Below are 17941 nucleotides of genomic sequence, written 5' to 3'. Positions count from 1 at the left end.
CCAGGCGGGTCCTGCTGTTGTGGGAGCCCACTGGGCTTCCCCTGGGTCCTATAGCTCCTGACTTCTGTCATTTTTGACAGGGACCAAAGACAGATAAATCTTAATTATAGATATAATGACCTCGTGGGCTAGTTCTGGCCTGCGGGCCATATTTTGCCCACCCGTGGCATATATCCATCTCTTTCATCAGTTCCTCTACAATATTTGCTTCTGGTATTTCTCTGTTACAAAGGAAGACAAATCAGCAGGGCTCCAGAGACATTAGCTTGGGGCTTTTGGTTTAAAAAAGCTAGTGCTTCAGTCCTGAGCTATCACCCTGCTGTTGCGTGATTGGAGTCGTCAGTAATGCTGTGCTCTGTTCTTCTGTGATGTCATACTGACAGGCAGTAATCAAACATTTTAAATGAGATCAGTGCAGGCAATGAAACCCTCATGGCTGTAACAGCAATACTACCAAAGGCAATGAAGGGAATGTGGTTTCACATACTCTTTGTGCTGGATAAATCTGTAGAGAATCCTCTATTTTTACTTCAAAGAAAGAGTTAAGTGCTGCCCTTGGATTTTAGCATTTGGTCTAAGCGCTGACAAAAATCTGTTTGCACTTTGAACACCCTCCAGAATATGCCCTGTGAGTTACTCATTTCTACCTTTGCCAACATAGTTTTTCATCAACAGGACAATTTGTAGGTGGTTTTGAGGTGTGTAATAAGATTTGTGCTTACTTAGCTAGTCGGTCAGATACACAGGCATTTGGAAGCAATGTGAGCCGAACCTGTTTTTGACAACAAGTATTGGTAGCAAAATTAATCCTTCACTGTGTTTCCCTTAATATTCTTAGCATTTATGATTACTATCTTTATAAGTACTATTGGGTGAAGTTTTTGCCAGCTAGATATACAGGCATTTTCATTTACCAGTGTGTAGTTAGTTCCTTCATTGGCTCAGAGCAGGTCTTGAGTAGGAAATGGAAGAGTTTGTCAAACACCATCAGTATGATGGTGTCAGAAGTCAAGTTAATACAACAGGATGTTGTCACAGAATCACATCCTGCTGCTTTGAAAAATGAAGCCTCATATTTTTTCAGTCCTATTTGCCTGGGACAGTACAGATCTTTTTTTTTTTTCCCCGAAGAATCCACAACCCATTTGACCTTTTAAGCTTTTGTACCATCTTCCATTATCATCATATCGCAATGCATGTTAACTTCAGTAATGAAGTCCTGAGGAAACCTCACAGAGTCTGTGGTTCCCCTTCCTCTCTGGCTTATTGAAAATTGTGCTGGAGAGTAATATTTTCATTTTTATTTAATTTTAAAAATTGGGACACAGAGGCACCAGAGAGCGCCAATGCTGGAAATGTTCTCATTCCAGTGAACAAGCTCTATAAAATAAAAAGTAGGAGTTTGTTGGCCTTCAACAGATCCTGTTTGATGTGTGTAGCAAGTCCTTATTTTGAAATAATGTACCCTCATCTGATTAGACCTGGCGTTTTATGGATAACTACTTTACTGGTAGTTTGGAGTCAGCATTTAAATTAAAGCTATCTGAGTTCAATCTAGTATTTGATCATCAAACATTTTAGTACATTCCTTCAAGGAAGTTTTCTGCAAGAGAGTAATTTGTCAATTTTAAATTTAACCAAAGTTACACACTTGCACATGGTGCAATATGTACAACACTATAGCCAACAGAAACCTTTCCATGGTTTAAAAAATAATACTCTTTTTCAAATAAATGCTTATACCTCTGCAGTGTCTGAAACCCAAATATTGCAGTACTGTGAATTGAAAGGAGGAACATTGGCTTCATAGATTTGCTTCTCCCCACTTCCGCCACACCCCCCTCAGCTTCTGCAGGGGGACTGAGATCCTGATGGCAAAGGGAATATGACCAGTGATGAACTACTTACATTTCTGACATACCTTCATTGTTAATAATTGGAGGTGTTTACTAGTAACTTAGGTAAAGATGCTAGTTTACAGTTTATACATTTTGAGCTAGACTAAAGAAACCCAGATTTGGCGTCTGAGTCCTAGTTTGGGAATGGAGGAGAGGAGGAATGCAGAGGTGAAAGGAAAAGAAAAGCCATTCATCATATGGGGGTTGCTTATCTCAATCCTGTGTGGGACCAAGGGTTCCAAATCAATTCAGAGAGATTAAAGGGTCCTCTGATTTGATTCAGATTCAGAGATTTGGCCACTAAATTGGGCTGAATCTCCGCCTAATCGAATCAGGGGCTGAAGCTTCGCACAGCCGTACTTGCCAGCATAATAAGGTCTTCAGAATTGCTAAGAAATACTAAGAAATATCAAACCTGCCTACCAAAACTACATATCTGGTTAGTGCCATAGCAAGGGTGGGGGGTGAGGGGCGAGCAGGACCTAGAGCATCAAAGTGAAGGGGTGCCAATAGGCACTGCCAGGTGGGGCTGGGCTTGGGACAGAGCTGCGAGTGGCTTGTTTGTGGGGGGCACGGGGATGGGGGAAGGGTAGCTCCCATTGCTGTGTGCACTTCTGGGAAAGCGGGGGGGAGTACCCCTCAGATCTATGCATGGGGTAAGGGCAGGCTGCTGCTGAGGGCTTGGCCCTGGACACCAAACTTTGTTGCTCTGGCACTGTATCTGGTCACGACATCTGGTATGGCACACTCCTTGCCAGGAGGGTGTAAGGGAAGAGGATATGGGTGAGATTTCCAAGTCATAATGCATTGGAAACTGAAACTGGTTCACATCAACCCAAAGTAGCAGAGTTTGCCAGTATGCCTCATTCACTCAGACCTCTAAGTAGCAGCCTATTCCCAGCCTTCCTTTAGCCACAACTGATAATGGGCCAGCTCTTGGATTTTTTCAATTTCCCTCTTATTTTCAGGGAATAATTCCCCAAGGGCCGAACCGTGCTTCCAAATTCAACCCCTTAAAGCCATAGCGTGGTGCAGTATGTGAGCCTTGGATATGTTTAGTTCTCTGAGGAAACTGAAAATTATATTACTTAAAAGAAAAATAACTGAATCTCTCCAGTGCTTTCAGAGGGGGGGCCACAGCAGAAGCGCTCACAGCATAGCCCTGCCAGATTCCAGTGGATCTGCAAATTTTGCTAAATACCTTGTCACCCAGACACAAAACAGGAAAGGAAGTGCTTTCAGAAGCTTTAGAAACTGAAGATGCCTGCGAAAGAAAATCACTCTCTCATATCAAAGACAACAGAACTATATCAAAGACAACAGAGTTAAGTTGAACACTACTTGAAAAGAAAAAAAATGTGATTTATTTCACAGGTATGGCAACACCCCTGTGCAGGAGGGTTATGTTAGCAGACACACAGAGCAGGGGAATAGTGGGTAAAGTACCTAAACCTGAGAGCTGGGGCTTGCTAAGTAATTTTCAACATGGGTGTTAAAATGTAGGCTTCATTTTAAGTCATTTACTTCTGCTAGAGGCAGGCAGAGTCTATTTGGACAGGTTCGGTGATTCGGACATAGATGCAGCTTTAAATGATTTTTCTACAAACCTCTAGGTAGCAGTGGCTCTGAATGGTAGGGCAGATGCAGCATCCCAAAGAAGCACGGGGGGGCGCTCAAATGACTCCAGCCAGGTAGGCATCAAGCCTCCTCTTAAAGACCCCCAGGGTAGGAGCCAGCACCACTTCCCTTGGAAGTTTGTTCCGGATCCTAGCCGCCCTGACTGTGAAGTAGTTCTTACAGATGTCTAATCTAAACCTACTCTCCAACAACTTATGGCCGTTATTCCTTGTTATGCTAGGGGGTGCCGGGGGAAACAAGGTCTCTCCCAAACCCTTCTGGTCCCCCCTAGTGAGTGTATAGATGGTCACCAGGTCCCCCCTCAGCCTTCTCTTGTGAAGGCTGAACAGGTTCAGGTCCCACAGTCTCTCATTGTAGGTTCTGCCCTGTTGTCCCCGGATCATGCGAGTGGCCCTCCTCCGGACCCTCTCAATGTTCACATCCCTCCTGAAGTGGAGCGCGCAAAACTGGACACAGTACTCCAGCTCTTCCTAGGCAGGTACAGTCTGCAAGTGGGCTTTGATATGCTGAAGGTAGGCTGAGCAGAGTCCATGCTTGCAGTCTACTACACATGGCACTAGAGGGGAGTTATGACTTGTAGTGGCACTTAAAACCTCAGTGCTTTTTCTTTCTCCCCCCCCAGCTATGCTTTCTACTAGGTATATGGAAGTAAGATTGCCAAAAAAACACAGGGCAAAATAAAACAATGCAGTGCAGCTGCTAGCCGGAACACACATTATCACTGCAAGCTTTTTGGGGCGACAACCGTAAGCAGCTGGCCTCATAGGTGTCCTCTCTGGTTGGAAGCTCCATGGTACTCCTGCATTGCAACTAACAATAGTAATACAGGGTTTTAGCCCCTTCAAAGGCAGTTCATATTTTGACATCTTTTTGCAGAATGTATTGCATAGTTTGCAAAGCTGTACTTCTGTGACTCTTTGCTGATGTTTGCAAGGTCAGATGCTGAACGCAAGGTCAGATGGTGTAAAAGGCCAAAAATGGGCTTGCTGATTCTTTTAGTGGTCAGGAAGGCCGGGGAAGTGTAGAGTGGACCATACTTGCAACATTTCTAATGATACTGTTGAGGATCAGGTTTTTTATGAAATGGCAGAAAAATCTCATAGAAGTTAAAAAGGGGGTGGGGTGGTAATTAAAAGTGTCCACATTGGGTGGGGGAGGGTGTTCCATAGGTGCCTATAAGAGTTCCTTATTTACTAAAAGGTAGGAAGATGACCTGGAGCTTATGAGGCAGCGTGATATGATGGAAAAAGCCCTGGCTTGGAAGTTGGAAAACTGGCCTCCCAATCCCAATTTTGCCACTGACCTTTTGAAAGTCATTTGACCTTCCCTGTGCCTCTGTTCCCCACCCAGTTTTTGTCTGTCTTGTCTATTTGGACTGTAAAGTTTTCATGGAGGAGGCCATTTCTCTCTCTCTCTTTGTGCAGAGCAGTACGCGTTGGGACCTCAACCTAGTCTGCTGCTTCAGGATACAACTATAATACAAGTAATAATGGAAAGATCGTCTTGGAACGCCTGAGAGCAAAAATGTTCCCGTTTAACTAAGGCTCTATATTAAAAAAAACTAGGCCAGATCCTCAGCTCTGGTGTATGTTAGGTGATTTTTACACCAGCTGAAGATTTAGCACATGAAGTCCGGCTTCTTTTACTTCTGTTCTCAAACCTTATTTGACACTTGTGAGTTTGCTCTAACTCATTTCCTGGGCCACAGCCTCTCCCTTCCTTTGGGAAACTTAAAATCGTATATGTTTTTCATAAGAAATACGTGAGTGGGTTTGAGGCCAGCAGGTGGAGTGAGCCTAAAATCCTAGCCTTGGTTTTGTGGTCGAGGTTTTTCTGAAGCCAAATATTATTAATAGAAATGTTTTCCTGGATCTTAAAAAGTACACAAATAAACTCAATGAATGATGCTTTGTTACCACCCAAATGTATGCCTGCTGTGTGTGTACCCCATACATGGCAACACTGCACTTGTGTGCTAGAACCAGAGAGGGAAGCAGCCTGCAAAGAGATGGAGACCCTAAGATCTGGGACAGAAGTTCAATAAACTGATTTAAACTAAATCTGATACTTAAACTAAGTCTGATACTATATCCATCCAGGTTTATGTTAAACTAATCTCAGCCATTTTGAAAGTGGTTTATGTGCACTAAACTTCTATTGTGTTACAGATTTAAACCAGTTTCCAATCACTTAATCCAGTTTATAAATAATTTCTGTCCCTAGCCTAAAAAGCAGAAAACTGGATAAAGCCCCCCCACCCCAGTTTACAGGATGCCTATGAAATTCTTTGTCACAAGATATCATTGGGGCCTGCAGCTTGGCAGGACTGAAAAGGATTTGAAGTTTTTATGTCATAGTGACATTGCCCAGAACCAGGATGTCCTGGGACTTGTAGACACCACTGTAGTAGTAGTAGTAAGACATACATTTTGGAAGGGATACAAACACTCGTGAAGGCCGTAACCTGGAGTTAGGAGGAAACTTTTCTTGAGTATTGGCCATTCCATAATTGCCTACTGCAGAATTTCTTATACCTGCCTCAGAGCAACTATGACCAGCCACAGAGACAGGGTAGTGGTAAGCTAACTGAGGCTCGGATCTGGTACAGCAGTTCCTTATGCCCTTGCTCAGTTTGTATGATGAAAAGGTCTGAGGTGGGAAGGGAGTAATGCCACCCTTTCACCTCACTCCAGAAGAACCATCCTTAAAAATGAACAAACAATATTAAACGTTTCATTTTGTTCTTCTAACAATGTGATTCTCAGAGCTGGTGGTAGCAATACCAGGAAAGAAAGCTCATGTGTGCTTGTGCAGAGATTAAATCTGCCAGCGTCCTGAATTCCTGTGTTATTCCCCTGACCTCCCAGTTGCCTATGCTCGGATGAATAGTCTAAAGGTTTTACAATTTCTGTTAATTTCTCTCTCCTTTTACTTAATACCTAAACAGGTTCTTACCTCTTTCTTCTTGTTAGTTCCTCCCTTGAATTTTCCCTTTGTGCTTCCAAGTTAGCTGAAATGTTTAAGTCTGTCCTTAGAAAAGTAGGTATTGACCTGAGCCTTTCTGGTGACCTGGGTCTGGCCCAGGTCCTGTAGAGCTGCTGGTTGCTGTGCCTGTGGGCCCTGTGGAAATGTCGGTAGGTGTGGTTTTAGTGCCTGTTGAGGTGCTGGTAGCTGTGGCCGTGAGCCCTGCGTTGGTGCCTGTAGAGCTGCTGGTTGCTGTGCCTGTGGGCCCTGTGGAAATGTCGGTAGGTGTGGTTTTAGTGCCTGTTGAGGTGCTGGTAGCTGTGGCCGTGAGCCCTGCGTTGGTGCCTGTAGAGCTGCTGGTTGCAATGGGATAGGCTGAGGGTTGTTCTTTTGTCCTGGGTCACCTGTCTGCATGTTGTTGTGAGAGGCAGGTGCCCATTTCAGACGGTGCTGCTGAAGGGGAAGCTGTAAGCCAGACATTGCACAGGAAACTTTCTGTGACCCTTGAGCTCCATGATCTGTTGCTCTGTAAATTAAGAGCAGGTGGAGTTATTTGCACGTTGGTTGGGGCAGGGGTGTGTGTGGTGGCAAGTGGAGGCTTGCTCTCTAGCGTCTGTCTGTTGAACTGAGACATCTAGAAGGCATGTTTCAACTCTCTGGCACCTCAGGTTTGCTCTGCGCTGTGACCTTTGCTGACAGTTATATGGGACTTCTCTGTAGAGCTTGTTATTCAGAGGCTGAAATGGACATTTCTCTCAGAATGACATGTTCTATAAAGGACAGTTGGGTCAAAAGGAAATCTGCCAGCTCATCCTCAGGCTGCGATTTTGTGAAATGGTTCTACAGCCTTGTTACCATCTTTATCTATGCGGGGTTAAATATACCACTACAGCAGGTAAGTGCATAAAAATGGGACATGGAAAAAATGGAATCACATCTCTGCTTTATGCTTCTGCTGGTTCTGGTTCATACAGCCATCTTCGCACGGTTCTGCAAGTGGGCTAATTAACCTGGGTTCAGGATCAACCTAAGAGCACAGTTCTACCATTTCCAGTTCAAGAGGTAGTTTCAGTTATGTCTTAGAGTAGAAGAAGTACTGCTGTATTCTCACAACACTGCATCCCAGCTGACTTAGCTCTGCCTTTCGGGGGGGAGGCGGGGAATATGTCACCCAAGTTGAGATCATCTTTCCAAATCTGGGACAAAAGTCACTTTTCAGGGAGTCTTTGAGAAGGCCCAGATACAACTCTGAAATTTGGGTTTGTCCTGGAAAATATGGGATGGTTGGTTGCCTCACTTGGATGGAATTTCTTTCATCTATATAGATATAGCTATATAGATATATCAGTTCATAATATCCACCTCTCTAAAACTCTGCTTTTCAATTAAAAGGCCAGCAAGAGCAGTTGTAGGCTACTGTTTGGCAAGAAGCCACTGACAAAGGTCTAATACTGTTCTGCATTTTCATTCATTTGATGTAGATTTGAGTAGGGAATGGGCTAATTAAGTCAAAAAGGGCAGCTAAGATAGGAAGGAGTGCAAGGGAGGTTAGGGTTAGATATTAGGAAGAACCTTCTCAATAGGAGGGTGGTGAAGCACTGAAACAGGTTACCCAGAGAGGTGGTAGACTCTCCATCCTTGAAAGTTTTTAAGACCTGGCTAGATAAAACCTTGGCTGGAATGATATAGTGGGGGACAGTCCTGCTTTGAGCAGCAGGTTGAACTAAATGACTTCCTGAGGTCCCTTCCAATCTTCTTTTCTATGATTCTATGAAATTCTTTGTAATGTGTGATTAATAAATCACAGCAAAGAGACAAAAGACATTGTTATGGTTAACTTACTGGCTTAGGATATGAGAGATCAGAGTTTGCTTTATGGCTTTGCTACATACTTAGGCAGCCTTGGTCAAATTGCTGATGGCCAGATTTTTGAAAGATATTTAGGGTATCTATTAGTTGCCAATGATTTTAGTAGGAGTCAGATGCCAGATATGTCCCTTTGTCTCTTAGTGACTTACTTGCCTCTCTGCAGAATGGGCTCAATGCTTCCTTTCTTCAGTCATATAAGCAATGTGGATAGACTACTGGTCAAGAGCTAGGAAGTTGGGCTCTATCACTGGACTGCTTTGACTTTGGGAAAGTCACTTCAACCCTTGTGTCTGTTTGTGCAGCCTCTTCACAGTAAAGAACATTTCATAATGGGTTTGTACAGCGCCTCGCACAGTCAGGCTGTGATCACACCTGCAGCCTCTCCTGTAATGTGTCTGCATAAAGCACTGGTACACCATCATTATTAAAGTCCAGGCTTTATTTTATAATAACAGCACTGAATATTATGCCAACAGTACTGTAAGCTGTAGTAAAAGGATGACCCTGTCCTGATCATATGTGCATGTGCAAAAATGCCTGTGCACACATTCCATTTCTGCTATAAAATGTCAGTGGGTTTGGGAATAGGGGGGCCAGGAACAAAGGGCAGAGACAGCTTTAACTACAGAGGGTCCATTAGACTCTTCCCCACCCCGTCCCCATCCGTGCCTCCCCAGGCTCACTACTCTTTGGCCTGGAATGCTGTTGCACAGGGGTGCGCAACCTCCAGCTGGGCCAAATCCAGCCCATGGAGCCATGGCATCTGGCCTGCAGGCATTCCCATGGGTTGCAAAACTTGGCAGTGGGGGAACAATGAAAGCTCTGTGTGGCAGGATCCAGTGCCACCCAGGCCATTGCCGTGTACCGGGATCAGGGACAGGCCTGCTCCCTGCGTCTCTGGATGAGGCTGGGCTGCTCCCCATCCCCCTCTGCCCTGCACATCCAGATTGGGACTGGGATGCTCTGCTCCTGTCCCCCTGCATCTGGATTGGGACCAGGGTGCTCCCCATCACCCCAGTGGATAGATCAAGGTCAGGCCATGCACCCCTCCCCCCTGCCCTGCCAGCCCCATGTACTGAATTGAGTCCACCAGCTGGATCCAGCCTGCAGACAGACTTGGCCCTACCTATCCAGCCTGCAGGGTGAAAAGGTTGGGCATCACTGCTGTTGCACATAAGTGCCTGTGTTCATCATTGCAGCTCTACACATGCTTTCATACACTTGCTTGAGACTAGTTCAGTGCTTCTCAAAGTGATAGTGCACGGACCGCTGCCAGTCCACGAGCCCCTGGTCACCAGTCTGCAGCAAGTTGCCAGGAAAGAAAGAAATATATTTTCAGAAGCATAACATTGATATGTCATAGCACCACAGTTTGTACATTCCAACACTCCAGGTGACGTCACGTTGTGTGAAGTGAGGAAAGAAAGAAACAGCCGGTCGCACATTTGTGTAGCGCTGTTACACGCAGTTGCTGCCACCAGCTGAACCGGGCACCAGTCCCTGGCCCACTGGAAAAAAAATTGCTGGCCTACCACATCAGATATTTGAGAAGCACTGCAGTGGATGGCCACACATGCTTTCTCTTTCCATTGGGACCATTGCCTTGTGGTGCGTACCATGCCAAATGTCTGTAAATTAGTTGATTATGTCCTCTGGTTTATTTACAAGTGTGTTGTCCATTATGGTTTTTAAATGGGCCTACAGAGATGGACCCATCCCAGACAGGCAAACATGGAGGGTTTCATTTCAGTTTTCCAGTCCTCTTTTGTTTCTCTCCTCCCCTCACCTCTGCTCCTGTACTTCCTGGGAAGTTAGAGGAGGCAGAACAGCAAGGTTTGAATTTTGGGCCTAGACGTGTGCATCGCCCTGGCACAGGATGCAGCAGGTTTCTGGATTTCTTTGTCCTCCACAGCAGTTTACATCAAAAGTGATTCAGTTTACATGTAACCTATCAATCCTAGCCCCTGTTACTAAAATGGCTGTCGCTTACTTCACTTCCCCTTTGTTTCCCATTCTTGTTTTATTTTTTAATCAGAATCTTAATTTTGGGGGGGATATTTTCTGTTGTCAAGAGACAGCCTCATTTCCTACAGTTTATTTTTTGCGAGGAAGAGGTCAGAGGGTAGGCAGTATGCTTTCTTTTTGATGCTACTCTATTTTGGGATGTGCTGGCTATCAGCCTGCCCAAATCCTGTGCGTCTCTGTTGCAACGTGCTCTGAGGGAAACCTCCATTTTTGGTGACCATGCAAATTTTGTTGAGAGATTTGAGATGGGTGTAAGGAAATGAACTTCTTTCTCACAGTTGTCCTGTTTTCTGCATAATCAGCCCCAGACAGTGACAGGAAGGGGATGGTTTTGTGGTTAAGAATGAGAGACTTGAGTGATCAGAAATCCCCAGTTTTTACTGCTGCTTTCCTGTGTGACTGGGGACAAGTTACTTAAGTTATCTTTCAATACTTTGGTTTCCCATCTGTAATAAGAAGGGGTCATGTCCTCAGTCTCTTGTCTATTTATATTTCAAGCTCTTAGAGGAAAGGACTGGCTCTTATATGCAGCACCTAACACAGTGGGACCTCAGTCTTCTGGGAGGATGATAGGTGCTGCCATGACATACTAATTGCTGAATGAGGAAGGTTGAGTAACGTTGTGTGGATGTCATTGCTCTTGGTCAGTGGTTGGCAACGGTCTTCTGCTTGTGGGCTCAAGTGACCCAGCTTGGGACTGAAGGCCAGTGCTAGGACCCTGCTGGTTTGATTAAATCGTTGATCTTTGTTTTGCATTTGTGCTTTCTAGTATATTTTTCCAAGGAAAGGTTAATTTATTGTCCCCCTCCTACAAAATGGTTGGCATAATTTGGCACTTTTTGTTAAACAGGGGATGCTCCATATCTCTGTATGTTTGTTTAAGAGGTAACCATAGCTTAATATACATTTATTCATAAAATTTAATTTTTGCAGTTTCATTGCATTAGAAAATTGATGAGTCTCTATTATTTCTTGTTTACTGTATGACTCTTTCACTTGTGGTTTAACCCAAGTGGCTTCTGCTTGGAAACTGGAATGCAACTGAAAATGTACATGACCAACACTTTAAAATTATTTTTGTTAGTTAAATAAAACCACCTTCAGTGTGGTTCTCATAAACAGATTTTCCCCAAACATGCTCTGTTTTTAAAGTATTGCCTGTAGTTAGCGAATGGAACGGTTTTGTTCCTATTCCCAGCATCCTTCAAGAGTTTAGAAGTAGTGGAGCTCATCCTCTTATCTATGCCCTTATAAAGTATGTGAGGAAAAATAAGCTTTCCTGTTTTTTCAAGCCCTACTTTCTCAATTTTGGATGAACTACAGCTGAACTAGTGGAATAAACTCAAGTGAATAAAATATTCTTTTTACACCTTCAAAAGAGCCTGCTGGTGTTTTGAAAACTGCTTCAAGCCTCACAGCAGACACTATTCCAAGTGTTTAGCCAATGATTTCTACCAGTTCAGCACTTTGACTTCCTTTCTGGTATGCCATTATGATGCATTAAAGCCTACATATCATAATAACTTAATAATTATAAAATATCTTGACAGTGTTTTAACTGTCCACATTTATTGCCAAAATTTAATTTCCAACAGGTTTTATTTTTAAAAGAAATATTTTAGTTAAATTACACACAGTCTTTACTCTTTAAACCATAGAAACATACCACCACGGTATGTTTTGTCCCGGGCTCCAGAGTGAGTCTTTAATAGATCAGTGAATCAGACTGGACTCTTCTGATTCCTGGGAGATCTTAAGACCTTAAAACTGAGACCAACTCAGGGTAAGATTGGAGTTTGACTAGTTTGTGAATAGGATTATATAACCTGGTCTTGGCAGGGGAATGGATTCATCGACCCGAAAGGTTCCTTTCAGTCCTGCATTCTAGTTAACACTAATCAGCTTCTTTCTTGATGGGCATGGAGAATTAATCACCTCCTCTGCATCCAGGACAGTGTCACTCTATGGTCTGAGTTGCAGCTCATTGATGGGACAGCTTAGAAAGCTTGCATTGCTGCTTCTGTCCGAGTTCTGGTCTAACTGGGGAGAAGATGCGCATGGGCTGTTGGCCTGGTGCCTTCAGTAGCACAGGGAGAGGTGGCTGTGACCACTGGTGCCCCTGGACTCTCCTGTTCTTCCTGGGCAACCTGCCCTTGCCCACCTTCTGTAGTACAGTATTGTACAGCAAGGCAAACCTTTGCCATGATCCTCAGTTGTTCCAGGGTACTCTCTCTTTCCTCTGCACTTAGGGATGGAGCAGTTTGTCTTTTCTTTCCATCATGGGTCCATTAATTTAGGGCACCTATCAAGTAGGGCAGCATCCTGGCAGAGGAAGGAGGCCAGCCTGAGCATGTGTGGGGTGAAAAGGGATTTGTCTAGCAGTCCCACTTGGCTTGTAAATCAGCAGCAAGCCTGGGACTGACTGCTGAACAATAACTGATGCATATTCATGCTTGTTTGCAGCACAGGCACTTAGCTGGGGAGAGCATTGTGTCGCTGTGTTAATAATGCATCCCAGTGGGAGGCAGGGAAGGAAAGGGGTCCCAGCAGCAGGTGTCTTACTGCTTTTCTTTATCTCCTGTGCCAGCTGCTCCGTCTGCCTTGGTTTCCTCTGAGGAAGGCAACACCCCTGCTTGCTTGTCAGCTGTCTTCACTCTCTTCCCTCCCTCCCCCAACTCTTCCTCTCCAAGCCTGTCCCAGTGAGCTGAAGAGATTCTATTGCTTTCATCTTCTCCCTCATCTCAGTTCTGCTTGTGAGGGAGGACGTGTGCAAGCAAGGAAGTAAAAGAAAATGGTGATGTACCCAGCTGGTTTGACGTTGTTAAGTGTATGTGTTGGTAGTGATGTGGAAGGCACTTAGAAGTGTAAATTGTTAAGCATGTAGGATCCATGAAAGTGCCCAGAGCTTGATATGGATGTGAGAGCTGCCTCTTGCAACTCCATGTTTGAGTTGTGTGGTGGCTGCTGCTTTTTCTTGGGTGGCCCATTATGGACTGGGATGAGAGAATCCCTCCCCCCTCCTATGGTTGCTTCTTGATCCTCACACCCAGACCTTGATCTGTGGTCTGCAGAGTGAGAAAACTAGTGCATCTGACCCTGCTGTATTCACTGTCTCTGAAGAACGCTTTTCTAAAGCATATCTATCTTCTGCCTCTTATTCACCAGAACACACAGTCCTTCATCAAGTACATTAGTGAGGCTGGAACCTTGTTTCAAGTTATGGGTACTCTTCACTGGTGTGGGAAAACATCTTCTGTTGTCAGGTGGCTGAGAGGAAGTTGATCATTAAAGTGGAGACACTTGGACTCATCCAGGCCAGAAATGTACATTTAACAGTGATGGGTTGAGGAGGGCAGTGGTCAGATCTGGACTCGGGTTTGAGGTTGAATTGGGTTATAGTTTGGAATTAATGACAACAATATTCCCCCTCCCACCTCCTATTCCCCTCCCAGTCTTCGTAGCTGCCCTCAGGGATTTCAGGTCAAAATGGAAGAAAACTCATAAGGATATCACCTGTTGTGAGACCTCTGCTACCTTGGTCTTATGTCTCGTGCACTGTTTGTGCAAGATTTCAGCTGCATTTTGGACTGGGAAATAACTCCCAGCTGTAAAGCTGAGGTAGCTCTTCCAAAGCTGTATTCCCAGCAAAACAAACAAACAAAACCCCAAACCCACCAAATGATGATTTTGTCTGTTTATTTGGGTTCATTATACAAGTACCCAGCACTGCAGTGCTGGAGTTCCCTTGATCAGCAATGCTCAACCTTTGGCCCTGTGGGCTGGATAAGTGGTGCAGAGCCAGTGTAGGGGTTGGTCTGTGGATGCCGTCTGGCCACGTACCCAGTCTAGCCATGTGCTGGCCTGCTCCTGCAAGCCTGGGTCTGCCTGTATGGCCAAGTGTTCTTGAATGATATAGTGCCCAGGGCCACATCATCAGGCCTATGGGGCTCCCCACAGGTCTAGGAATTTGGCAGCAGAGGAGCAGCAATTGATGCAGCTGCTGTTCTCAGCCACCAAACTTTTGGACCCATGGGGAGATCTACAGGCCAGATGACATGGCTTCATGGGATGGAGGTTGAGCACCACTGCCCTAGATGGCTCTTCTATTTAAATGACTCAGTGGCTGCCTGCATGTATATTAAGTGTTTGTTGATGAGCGAATCAGATTGTGATAAATGGTTGTTAAGATGATATACAGGCCTAAAAGGGGTCTCCTGGATTATTGAGTCTGGTCCTCTGCCCTCACAAAACAAGTTATTTTAGTTTTTTTCATAAAGCTAACAAACTCCATGTCTGGAACTAATGGACCACTCATCTTAGGGATGCTGTTTCAGAACCTAACTTTTTCCGATGGTTAGAAACCTTCCATTGTGCAGCCTAAACTTATTCATGACTAGTTCATACCCGTTTCTTTTTGTTCCTGCCTTGTACTTTAGCTTGAGTAACTCTTCCCCCACCTTGTGTTTACCTTCCCAATATGTTTACAGAGAGCTCCTGTATCTGCTCTTGGTGTTCATTTTGCTAGGTTAAATAAGACAAGGTCTTTTAGTCTTCCCTGGTATAATAGTTCCTCATTTCTCTGGTCATCATAATATCCTTTCTCTGCACCTGTTGAAATTTAAATTTATCTTCTTACATGTGGGGGACCAGCATTCTGCATGATATTCCAGATGAAGCCTTGTTGCCTCCTTGTTTGATAGCACTAAAATTTCCCTAAGCACCGCTGAAAGCACACAGGAACACATTTGTCTTGTACACCGCTGAATCACATTGGTGGCTCATAGTCATTTGGGGCCTTTAAGTACTGCTGTAATACAGAGCATTAATCATTTTCAATCACATTAAGAAAACTGTACCTTTTCCACAGAGCCAGAACTTGTCATCTTCTCACTCCTTTTCTGTTTGTCTTTCCTTTTTTCAGGGGAGACCTGAGCCATCCCCAAGGCACAGAGGACCACACCTTTATTCAGGGCTGGTGTGAGCATCAAAAGGGTAAGTGGAGCGTTTGAGAAGCATACTAGAAACCACCTGGTTACTGGGGTGGGAGGGGTATAAAGAGGTGCTGTGCTGTGTCTTTTTGCTCTGTTTCTGACCAGCTGTCCCCATTCCTAGAATTGCCATTAATGGAGCTGTTTGACAGACTGGGCACAGAGGGGTGTGGAATGTGTTGCACTGACCTGGTTAAAATGGACACATTGCTGGTCAAAGTGTTTGCAGTAGGTCATTTTGAAGGGAACTCCGCCGGCTCCCCCCCAATTTTTGTGTTCATTAAACATTGTCCCTGTGTCAGGATACGTATGTAAAAAAAAACCCCAAACCCTTGGATTTAAAAAAAATAATTGAAAACATGATTTAAATGATTTTTTAATCTTTCAGTAGCAAAAGCCTGGGTTCCTTTTATTTTGGACTGTGTTTTCCTGTTTTCTATGTAGCCAATTCTTCACTTTTCTAAACTGTTTCTTGTTTCTGAAGCTGGGGAGAGAGGAAATGGAGGACTTCAAGGCTAGATACCTTTTTGAAACAAATACTGTAGTGAAATACAAGTTATGGGACACTGTGGGTGCATCTACATGTGCCTGTGTGGCACTTGTTACTGCACCGTCATTTAGTACTTCCTAAATGACAGTGCAGTAACAGCCATTATTGCATTGTGCTGGCTGTGCCTGGTTATCTTTAGCTGCTATGTCGTCGTAGTGATGTGCTATAGCAAGGGAACACGTCACCATGGCAATGTAGTTGCGGCATCACAGTTTGCTCCTGCTGATGCCACATCGCTGTAGTGCATTGTTACAGCAATGTAGTGTCTTGTGTAGATGCACCCATTAATGAGGTAACAGTGAAATTCTGTGGTTTGTGTTACACAGGAGGTCAGACTAGAAGATGCTAATTGTTACTGATGCCTTTAAAACTCTTGAAATATTCTCTGTGTAGTTATGAACGCAGATATTCCACAGGTGACAAGATGAGAAAACCAGGTTCTCAACCCCTAATGCAGACTTTGAACAAGTGTATTCTATAATGGTGGTACGTTTCTTTGTGGTGCATTCAGGGATGCATTACTGACCTCGGAGGATGTTGCTCAGCATTTATTTTCCAATTCTGCAGGAGTCTTTCCTATAGTCAGTGTGATGGTGCCTGCCTTCTCCATCTGTGTGGTTGGTGCTTCGTTTTGTTCTTTGACCCCAGTTAGGTGTTCTGCGCATCTCTTTGGCATCTATCACTTGAGTCAGATGATGACCTAAGTCCTTGTATGGTAAAGACCTGTGCAGATGTGTTCTCACTCTTCACATAAACTTTGCCCTCCAGGCTTCAAGCTTGAAACTGGAAATCCATTTCTTTACTGAAATACATCTGTGGGCACACTCAGGGGCACCAGGAACTGAATGCTGGCTGAGTAAATTTCCATTTGTATGCCACATTTGTTGCTAGTTTTGTTTTTGAACCTCATCCTCAGACGCATGCATGTTACAGACTGGAGGTACATGGTGCTTTGCTAAGAGGTACATGATTAAATTTTAGTAATGGCAGTAAAGCTTCTGATTAGTCAGCACACAGGGAGTAATGGCATTGCTGAGTATTGATGTTGGTGTTGCCACTCTTCCTAAACATGCAGAGACGTGGCAGGTGTAGGGGGGTACAAGGTACAGTATTTTGTAGGTAAAGGGGTACACAGACAAAAAAAAAAAAAGAAAACTGCCGATTTAGGCAAAGTAGGTAAAATATCGTCTGCATTTTGTTCAGCTGGGTAGTTTTTCCAGCATGTTTGGATCACTTCAGCCTCTTCCTCTTGTTGCTGCACCTTGTTATGTTTGTGCGTCCATGCCTGCCTGCTTCTCTCTCCTCCTCCGTGTGACACTTATGAGATTTGATTGGAGTAATTGGAGGGCAGAAACCTTTCTTGGGGTGAGTCTTAAGTTCTCACTCCCTAATTTTCTCTTCTATTAGAAGCTTCTCAGGGAAGGGAAGCTCCAGCGCTGCAGGGAGGCTGTCAGCTTCAGTGAGATGAACACAAAGACACTGTGTGAAACAAACACCTTTTCCATCTCAACACTATTAATGGGGCCCTCTACCAACCAGTCAGTGGGTTAGCTGTGTACATAGCATGGCCTAATGGTAGGACACAGGACAGGAAGTTGGGAAAAGCTTTCCTTTCCTAACCCTGTTACTGATTCACTGCATGACTTTGTCCAAGTCCCTTGACCCATGTATAAATTGGAGATAATGGTGGAATTTCCATATTGGATGTTTCTAACCGTGCTCAGTACCAGATACTTTCAAGCACCACGAGCCAACCTTTTGGGCAGGCATACCACAAGTTAAGCCTTGCACCTTTCCCTTGTGCCACTCATTCCTTTCTTCTGCCTGGTCTGCTCTGCTTCTACCCCTTGCTTAATCTATCCTACACCATATGCTACGATTGGCCATCCCTGCTTTCATAGTTTCATAGTAGCTAGAGTCGGAAGGGACCTAGGAAGATCATCTAGTCCGACCCCCTGCCTTGGCAGGAAAGAGCACCGGGGTCAGATGACCCCGGCAAGGTGCTCATC

At 44.5% G+C, this 17941-nt stretch overlaps 1 protein-coding gene across 1 annotated transcript in view; it reads left to right on the top strand.

Annotated features, from left to right (window-relative positions):
• HRAS (HRas proto-oncogene, GTPase) overlaps positions 1 to 17941 on the top strand; it is a 100359-nt gene that overhangs the window by 29580 nt on the left and 52838 nt on the right. Inside the window, exon 2 of the mRNA XM_019547291.1 lies at positions 15316 to 15386. The gene's annotated coding sequence lies outside the window, so the exon portion shown is untranslated. The remainder of the gene's footprint in view (positions 1 to 15315; positions 15387 to 17941) is intronic.

The sequence above is a fragment of the Crocodylus porosus genome, unplaced genomic scaffold (genome assembly GCF_001723895.1).
Source record: "Crocodylus porosus isolate Cpor-Errol unplaced genomic scaffold, CroPor_comp1, whole genome shotgun sequence".
NCBI lineage: Eukaryota > Metazoa > Chordata > Crocodylia > Crocodylidae > Crocodylus > Crocodylus porosus.
The sequence above is the reverse complement of the archived record's forward strand: the minus strand, read 5'-3'. Positions and strand labels throughout refer to the sequence as shown.